This window comes from Bos mutus, chromosome 23, assembly GCF_027580195.1.
Source record: "Bos mutus isolate GX-2022 chromosome 23, NWIPB_WYAK_1.1, whole genome shotgun sequence".
NCBI classification, from domain to species: domain Eukaryota; kingdom Metazoa; phylum Chordata; class Mammalia; order Artiodactyla; family Bovidae; genus Bos; species Bos mutus.
The window spans coordinates 20,822,318-20,831,281 of NC_091639.1; the positions used below are offsets into that span (position 1 = coordinate 20,822,318).

General features: G+C 43.3%; 1 pseudogene; it reads left to right on the top strand.

Annotated features, from left to right (window-relative positions):
- The first annotated feature begins 4,261 nt into the window (after window positions 1-4,261).
- On the top strand, window positions 4,262-8,304 carry LOC102273078 (BOLA class I histocompatibility antigen, alpha chain BL3-7-like; annotated as a pseudogene).
- The last annotated feature ends 660 nt before the right edge of the window (window positions 8,305-8,964 follow it).

The window sequence follows — 8,964 nt, forward strand, 5'->3', positions numbered from 1 at the left end:
GATTAGAAACAGTAAGAAAATGTAGACAAAGGGAGAAAGTTTATTTTAAATATGTATCTCATAATTCTACATAACTTGATTTGTACATACCTCACATGTAATAGAATAATACAAAATGATCTCTAAAATGCATTCAGATATAGAAATTTATGAGCTAGAATGTACTTTTACAAAGATTATATTACATTCAATGTATCACTAAGATACTTCTCATAAATACATTCTGGCAAAAGTTCTCTCTACTTCTAATGCATTATATTTGTGAATGCTATATCCTTGTCTTTTTGTATAGTAGTAAAAAATAAATTGCTCAGAGCCTGAAAACATCACTTTTAATTACAGTGCTTAACTTTTGTCTTTGAGATACCTAAAATTACTATACCAATTTAACAAGAACTCCAAAAATTTATTCACTGTGCATAAGCAGTTCACAGGCTTCCCTGTTGGCTCAGTGGTAAAGAAACCGCCTGCCAATGCAGGAGATGCAGGAAAGGCAGGTTCAGTCCCTGAATTGGGAAGATAACTTGAAGAAGAAAATGGAACCCACTTCAGTACAGAGAATCCTGGGGGCTACAGTCCATGAGGTCAAAAAGAGTTGGACTTTACTTGGTGACTAAAGTCCAACTCTTTACTTAACTAAACAACAAAAGTAGTCACTTCACAACAGAATTTCAAACTCCAGTGATCAGAACTTACTCTTCTTTCTGCTGATTTCAGTGTCATATATTACCAACCACTAAAATGCCAGGAATTCCTATAGGAGATAGGATTATTCACTATCAACATTCTAATGACAATGAAAACACATAAATGAGGAGGCAATGGATCTATCACAGTCTCAGAAATAACACTTCCAATCACTATGGACAGAGTTTGGCCAGGTTGGGGAAAAGAGACTGAAATGGGAATTGCTTTGCATGCTGTTTATTGAGTCAAAGTCCTCAAGACAAAGAGAATCAGGGAAGCAAAACAGAGCAGACAAATGTGTTAAGCAAGAGATGTGATCTCAGATGGAATAGCATGAACGTGATCCCATAGAAAGCTGGAAAAGGACTCTCCAAACAGAGCTATCTGCTGATAAAAATATTGTCTTCATTTACACAATCACTGCTACCCACATGCTGCTACCTGAGCCTTTCAAGTGGGACAGATAAAGAACTGAATTTTAAATTTAATTTTAATTCAGGTAAATTTAAATACCTATTTATTTAGATATGACTAGTTACTACTACACAGAATAACAAGCTTTTGTGGAGGAGCAGCCTGGTAGGCTGCAGTGGGGTCACTAGAGTCGGTCAGATTTAGTTCCACACTTTCATGCATTGACAAAAAGGCAGTGTTCTTTATAAATCCCACCAGTCTGTCATTGAGTTGGACACGACTGAAACAACGCTGCAGCAGCAGCAAACTACATTCGGAAACAAGCTGTCTGACAGTGTGGCTTGACAAAAAATTCAACTGATGGCAATATTCTAAAGAAGGAAAGGGCTGTGAAACTATCAGTCAATACTCATGACAAATATGGTGTGGATCAGTGCAGCAGCCAGTAGAAAATATCTGAGCTGGACATTGAAAGCATTCATAAAAAATGAGAGTCCATTCATACAAAATTTACAGTCCATTCATAAGTGTGTGCAAGGATGGAAGGACAGTCACCAGTGTACATTACACATCACCTTGTCATTTGCCTAATTCACCAATAAATTAAACATTCAGATCACCTTTTCTGGTGGAACGTTTCTCAGTCGTGTCTCTCAAATTGGTATTTCTCCTCAATTGAAGAATAATCATTTTTCATTAACAGTAAATTCAAAAATGCATTGACACAATAACCACAAAATGGACCTTCATTGTTGTAATTATCAAACTAGCATTTGGACAATTACATACATTCATTTCTTTGAGAAAATGAACATTTTAAAACTACAGATATTGACAATACACTTTAAGAAACATTCTGTAATTTCACAGAAAATAGGAGCTGAGGAAAAAATGAAAGTGTATAGTCTAATATTTTCACATTCACATATATGCTATTATTCAATTACTGAAGGACATATTTTATGACAGCCAAATATCCTGAATTTAAATTGCTCCATATATCCATACTGAGACATAATGAATACACTACAATAGGATGAAATGTCTAAGAACAAAATGTTGGCTTCCACAAGGAACAGTTAAGTTCTTAAAGTGGATGAATTTTTATAGGAATTTCCTTTCTTTTACCAACTGACATGTACATTACTCAATGTAACCTTTAAAGAACACTTGCAACTGAAAACAAGCTAACTTACTAATTCTTAAAGTGCCACAGAGATCGAGTTCCAGTCCTCTCAGTGTTATTCACCTTATGTGAGTGTCCTAAGCTGGTTCCCTACCTCATTTCCAGTTCCTACCTTTAATACAGTCCTGGGCATTGGAACCTGGGTATGCAGACTAAGGATGCAGGTTGCATGCAGTGAGTGCATAAACTGACTCTATCAGCATTGGAATGTCTTTAAGTTTTCCTTAAGCAAGAAGATGCTTTCTCTTGATAACTTCAAATACCTTCACAGGGTACTAAAGATCAGCATTGTGCCTAGCTGGTAGGATGACATAGGAAGGCAATTTCAAACTCTCAGGATTACTTCTGAATATAATGTCTTGGCTCTATGATGGAGAGCTCATTATGAAAGCATGAGATTGGTATGAAACTGCAGTAAAACTGGTCTGGTGAAAATGGTTTACCTGGCTGAAGTCTCTGGGAATGTTTGTCCTGTACCATTAATTAGCTGATGTCATCTAGCTGCCCAGAGATGACAATCCTCAGGGAAAATGAATATCAAGGAGAATGCAAGAGGAAACTTAATCTGCCTCTTTTATAACTTCTCATAAATGACAGAGGTCAGATAATTCCCTAAACTTCCCAGTTATCTTAGCTCTCCTCTTTTAATGATTTAGATATTTTACTAAACATTTGACATTTTTTTATACAATTGCAAAAAAATCTCCATATATAAATAAGAATTCATCAGTTACTTAATTTTAGATGCAAATTAATTTTTATCTAATATTCATAACCAACTTTTAGGGATCACAGAGTTACCAATTCAGTTCAGTTCAGTTTAGTTGCTCAGTCGTGCCCGACTCCTTGCTACCCCATGAACCGCAGCACCCCAGGCCTCCCTGTCCATCACCAACTCACGGATCTTACCCAAATTTATGTCCATTGAGTTGATGATGCCATTCAGCCATCTCATCATCCTCTGTCATCCCCCTCTTCTCCTGCCTCAATCTTCCTCAACATCAGGGTCTTTTAAAATGAGTCAGCTGTTCACATCAGGTGGCCAAAATATTGGAGCTTCAATATCAGTCCTTCCAATGAATACCCAGGGTAGATCTCCTTTAGGATGGACTGGTTGGATCTCTTTGAAGTCCAAGGGACTCTCAAGAGTCTTCTCCAACACCACAGTTCAAAAGCATCAATTCTTCTGTGCTCAACTGTCATTATAGTCCAACTCCCACATCCATACATAACTACTGGAAAAACGATTGCCTTAACTACACGGACCTTTGTTGACAAAGTAATGTCTCTGCTTTTGATATGCTGTCTAGGCTGGTCATAACTTTCCTTTCAAGGACTAAGTGTCTTTTAACCAATTAGGCAGTGTCTACCTAATCTTTAAGGTAAATATAGTAAAGGTCAACTTCTTGAGAAACCTGTATGCAGATCAGGAAGCAACAGTTAGAACTGGACATGGAACAACAGACTGGTTCCAAATAGGAAAAGGAGTACGTCAAGCCTGTATATTGTCACCCTGCTTATTTAACTTATATGCAGAATACATCATGAGAAACACTGGGCTGGAAGAAACACAAGCTGGAATCCAGATTGCCGGGAGGAATATCAATAACCTCAGATATGCAGATGACACCACCCTTATGGCAGATAGTGAAGAAGAACTAAAGAGTCTCTTAATGAAAGTGAAAGTGGAGAGTGAAAAGTTGGCTTAAAGCTCAACATTCAGAAAACGAAGATCATGGCATCTGGTCCCATCACTTCATGGGAAATAGATGGGGAAACAGTGGAAACAGTGGCTGACTTTATTTTTCTGGACTCCAAAATCACTGCAGATGGTGATTGCAGCCATGAAATTAAAAGACACTTACTCCTTGGAAGGAAAGTTATGACCAACCTAGACATAGCATGTTAAAAAGCAGAGACATTACTTTGTCAACAAAGATCCGTCTAGTCAAGGCTACAGATTTTTCAGTGGTCATGGTGGATGTGAAATTTGGAGATGTAGGCCTCCAAAACATACCTCTGAAAGTCAATGCAGTTTGTGTCCATGAAATCCATGAGGCTATAATGAACTAAGAAACAGGTTCACCCAGACTCACTGTGGCTATCTCTCCAGGGCACAGCATACAGACACAGACTGAAACCTCCAGCTTGTCCCTGAAAGAAGCCTATTTCCTTATCTTAAAAGCTAAGACTTCTAACACATACCTAGGGGTCAACTGTAATCTTCACCAAACTCCTGAGAAGCCAACAGGTGCCATCATCATGCTCTCCCTCTGTCCCACCCCAGGTCACGGTGTCTCTGTGAAAGGAGCTTGTGCACACATATGGCTGCCCAGGTGTTGTGGTTGCTGCCAGAGGGCACACTCCTTGATCACCTGGTTCAGTGGCTTGCGTTACTGGGTCCAACAGGACAGTAGCAAAAAAGAAACAGCCTGTAACTGGCTACCTGCACCCGCCCACCCAGGATTAAATGTGGAGAGAACAGACAGAAACACCCATCTCCCAGTCTTCTCCTGAAAGAAGTATAATTGCATATTTGAAAAGTTATTGCCTCAGGTTCTGGTAGATTGCTTATGACGGCAATGATTACCTACCTTGCCCTGAACGAGGACCTGTGCTCCTGGACCGCAGTGGACAGGGTGGCTCAGACCTCCAAGCTCCAGCTTCAGCAGGGCAGTGCTACAGGTCACAGTAGGAACTACCTGGAGGGCGACTGCATAAAGTGGCTCCACAGACACCTGGAGAACAGGAAGGATGCGCTGCTGCACACAGGTACAAGGGGCACGAGGCCTCCCTGATCTCCCCTCAGGCTGGACCTGGGTTCCAATGAGGAGAAGAAAATGGGTGCTTGTAGAAATAGGGCCCCGGCTTCTCATCAGAAGAGGGAGAAATCCACCCAGGTTTTCATATTCTGTACAAGAGAGTGACCTGTCAGTGGCCCCACTTCTCTGAAGGACAATTAAGGAATCCAGTCTCTCTGAGGAAGAAGCAGGAAACTATCCCTGAAATAACTGGTCAGTGATGCCCCTTAACCCTGGGTGCCATCTTGTGAACCATGACTGTCTCTGATGCCAGTTCTCACCCTGAGAACGTGTTTAGAGGCCTGACTCCAGCTTTTCTGAGTCATTCGGCCTCCACCCAAGTCAGGAGCATTAATCTGTATTCATTCCCTTACATAGTGCCTCCTACCTTGGCTCTCACCCTGACTCCAGAACTTTCCAAGGACTCAGGAACATGCCCAGACCTCCGAGCTCAGGCTGGTGTCTGGTGTTTGTGCTGCTTCTTTTCAAACCCTCTGTCCTGTTTATTCTCAGGATGGTCACAGGATGCTGCTTCAGGGACCCATGGAGGTAACACTAAATGGGAATTTTCTGATTCATCCTTCATCAGTTCAGTTCAATTCAGTCACTCAGTCATGTCCAGCTCTTTGCAACCCCATGAATCGCAGCATGCCAGGCCTCCCTGTCCATCACCATCTCCCAGAGTCAGTCCATCGAGTCAGTAATGCCATCCAGCCATCTCATCCTCTGTCATCCCCTTCTCCTCCTGCCCCCAATCCCTCCCAGCATCAGAGTCTTTTCCAATCAGTCAACTCTTCACATGAGGTGGCCAAAGTACTGGAGTTTCAGCTTTAGCATCATTCCTTCCAAAGAACACCCAGGACTGATCTCCTTTAGAATGGACTGGTTGGATCTCCTTGCTGTCCAAGGGACTCTCAAGAGTCTTCTCCAACACCACAGTTTAAAAGCATCAATTCTTCAGCATTCAGCCTTCTTCACAGTCCAACTCTCACATCCATACATGACCACTGGAAAAACCATTATCTTGACTAGATGGACCTTTGTTGGCAAAGTAATGTCTCTGCTTTTGAATATGCTATCTAGGTTGGTCATAACTTTCCTTCCAAGGAGTAAGCGTCTTTTAATTTCATGGCTGCAATCACCATCTGCAGTGATTTTGGAGCCCCCAAAAATAAAGTCTGACACTGTTTCCACTGTTTCCCCATCTATTTCCCATGAAGTGATGGGACCAGATGCCATGATCTTCGTTTTCTGAATGTTGAGCTTTAAGGCAACTTTTTCACTCTCCTCTTTCACTCTCATCAAGAGGCTTTTTAGTTCCTCTTCACTTTCTGCTATAAGGGTGGTGTCATCTGCATATCTGAGGTTATTGATATTTCTCCCAGCAATCTTGATTCCAGCTTGTGCTTCTTCTAGCCCAGCGTTTCTTATGATGTACTCTGCATAGAAGTTCAATAAGCAGGGTGACAATATACAGCCTTGATGTACTCCTTTTCCTATTTGGAACCAGTCTGTTGTTCCATGTCCAGTTCTAACTGTTGCTTCCCTACCTGCATATAGGTTTCTCAAGAGGCTGGTCAGGTGGTCTGGTGTTCCCATCTCTTTCAGAATTGTCCACAGTTTATTGTGATCCCACAGTCAAAGGCTTTGGCATAGTCAATAAAGCAGAAATACATGTTTTTCTGGAACTCTCTTGCTTTTTTGATGATCCAGCGGACGTTGGCAATTTGATCTCTTGTTCCTCTGCCTTTTCTAAAACCAGCTTGAACAGTTGGAAGTTCACCCTAGATCCTCCAAAGACACATGTGACCCAGCACCCCATCTCTGACCATGAGGTCCCCCTAAGATGCTGGGCCCTGGGCTTCTACCCTGATATCTCACTGACCTGGCAGCATGACGTGAAGGACCAGACCCAGGACATGGAGCTTGTGGAGACCAGGCCTTCAGGGAATGGAAACATCCAGAAATGGGCAGCTCTGGTAGGCCCTTCTGGAGAGGAGCAGAGATACAGGTGCAAAGTGCAGCACAAGGGGCTTCAGGAGACCCTCACCCTGGGGTAGGGAGGAGGCTGGGGTGGAACTTCTTCTCAGATAAAGCTGAAGCCTTTCTGGACCCCTTCAGCAAGGTCTGGACTCAAACATGAATGCTAGGCCCCTTCTCTTTCCTCTACAGAACCTCCTCAGCCCGCCATCCCCAACATAGGCATCATTGTTGGCCTGGTTCTCCTCGTGGTGGCTGTGGTGGCTGGGGCTGGGATATGGAGGAAGAAGCGCTTAGGTAGGGAAGGGATGGAGGTATCTGAGTTTTCTTGTCTCACTGGGAGTTTCAAATCCAGATAAAAGTTTACCTGCCTGGTTATTGGAAAGTACCCTCCACATACATATGTGGAGTCTGAGCTCCATGCTAACACTGACCCTTTTGTAAAGTACATGTGAAAATGAAAGACAGATTTTTCACCTTGTAATTCCAGTTCGGGGCCTGTCTCTCAGCACATGAAGATCAGAGGGAAGGGCCCCTGCTGAGGACAGACCTCCAGAAGGGTAGTTGGTGCAGTCAACCCAACAGCACCTTTCTTCATTCTCCTGATTTTGTCCTGGATTTTGGTCACAGTTCCAGAAAGTTCTGTGGGGTCCAGAACTAGGGGCTTCCTCTAGGACCTCATGACTCAGTCTTCTCTATGGCCTCTCATGTGATATTTTTTTCTTGCAGGTGAAAAAGCAGGGAGCTACACTCAGGCTGCAAGTACAGAAGGGATGTGATTCCTGAGACCCTTGTGAGGGTGCAGACAGAAGGCTATGGGGGACTGACCCTCCTCAAAATTCCTTCTCTAGTTTCTCTCCTGTCAGTTCTGACCACATCCTGGTTTTCTTCTCCCCCAGGCGTTGACAGTGCCCAGGGCTCTGATGTGTCTCTCACGGTTCCTAAAGGTGAGACCCTGGGGCGTCTAGATTGGGAGAGGGGTTGGGGCAGAGAGGACACACTGGGTGGTGGGGGTCTCTGAGTGGGACATGTGAGCATGTGGGGGGCTGTGGAGAATGTCAGCCCTTACATGACTGATCTGAACTGGATCCTGATTCTTTTCTCTCACAGTGTGAGACAGCTGCCTTGTGGGGACTGAGTGATGCTCGGTCCCACTTTGTGATGTCAGATCCCCAGACCCCTCTTTCTGCAGCTGCATCTGAATGTGTCTGTGCTCCTATTAGCATAATGTGAGGAGGTGGGAGACTGGTCACACCTGCCCATTACACCCCCTCCCCACCCTGACCTGTGTTCTCCTCTCTGATCCACTGTCCTGTTCCAGCAGAGACAGAGCTGGACCCTCTCCATCGCTGTCTTCACTTCGTGTGCACTGAGTAATTATGTCGTATTTCCTTTGAAAATAAAATCTATTTATAGGAATGTTTTTTCTAACTGGTGCTGTGAAGGTTTGTAGGGATAGCAAGGGAGAGGATTCTAAAGTTTGAGAGAGGAAGTACATGGAAGCACTGAGAATCTTCCAGAATTGTTATGCTTGCTGTGCTCAGTATGTTGCAAGAGGGACAGGAGGAGGCTGTGAGGAGCTGAGCATAGTCGGGGCCTGTGCCCAGTTGGTGGTCAGTGTATCATGGCTTTGATGTGGTCAGTCTTGCTTGGGCCATCTTCTCAGCTGCTTTGTCTTTGTCCTTTCAGTCGCTCCCTGTCCCACCAGGACCTGTGTTCTTGTAAACTCAGAACTCACCTGGGCCTTGTCCTGTCTCTAGGACCATAGGCAGTGAAGACGTCCCATAATCAGGTCAGCCTAGCTTACACTAGGTCCTGCCTTTCTTTGTGTTTATATGCTTATATTTTGCTTATTTAGTTTATTTCTGAATAATGACTGTTCTTTTTCATGTGTAG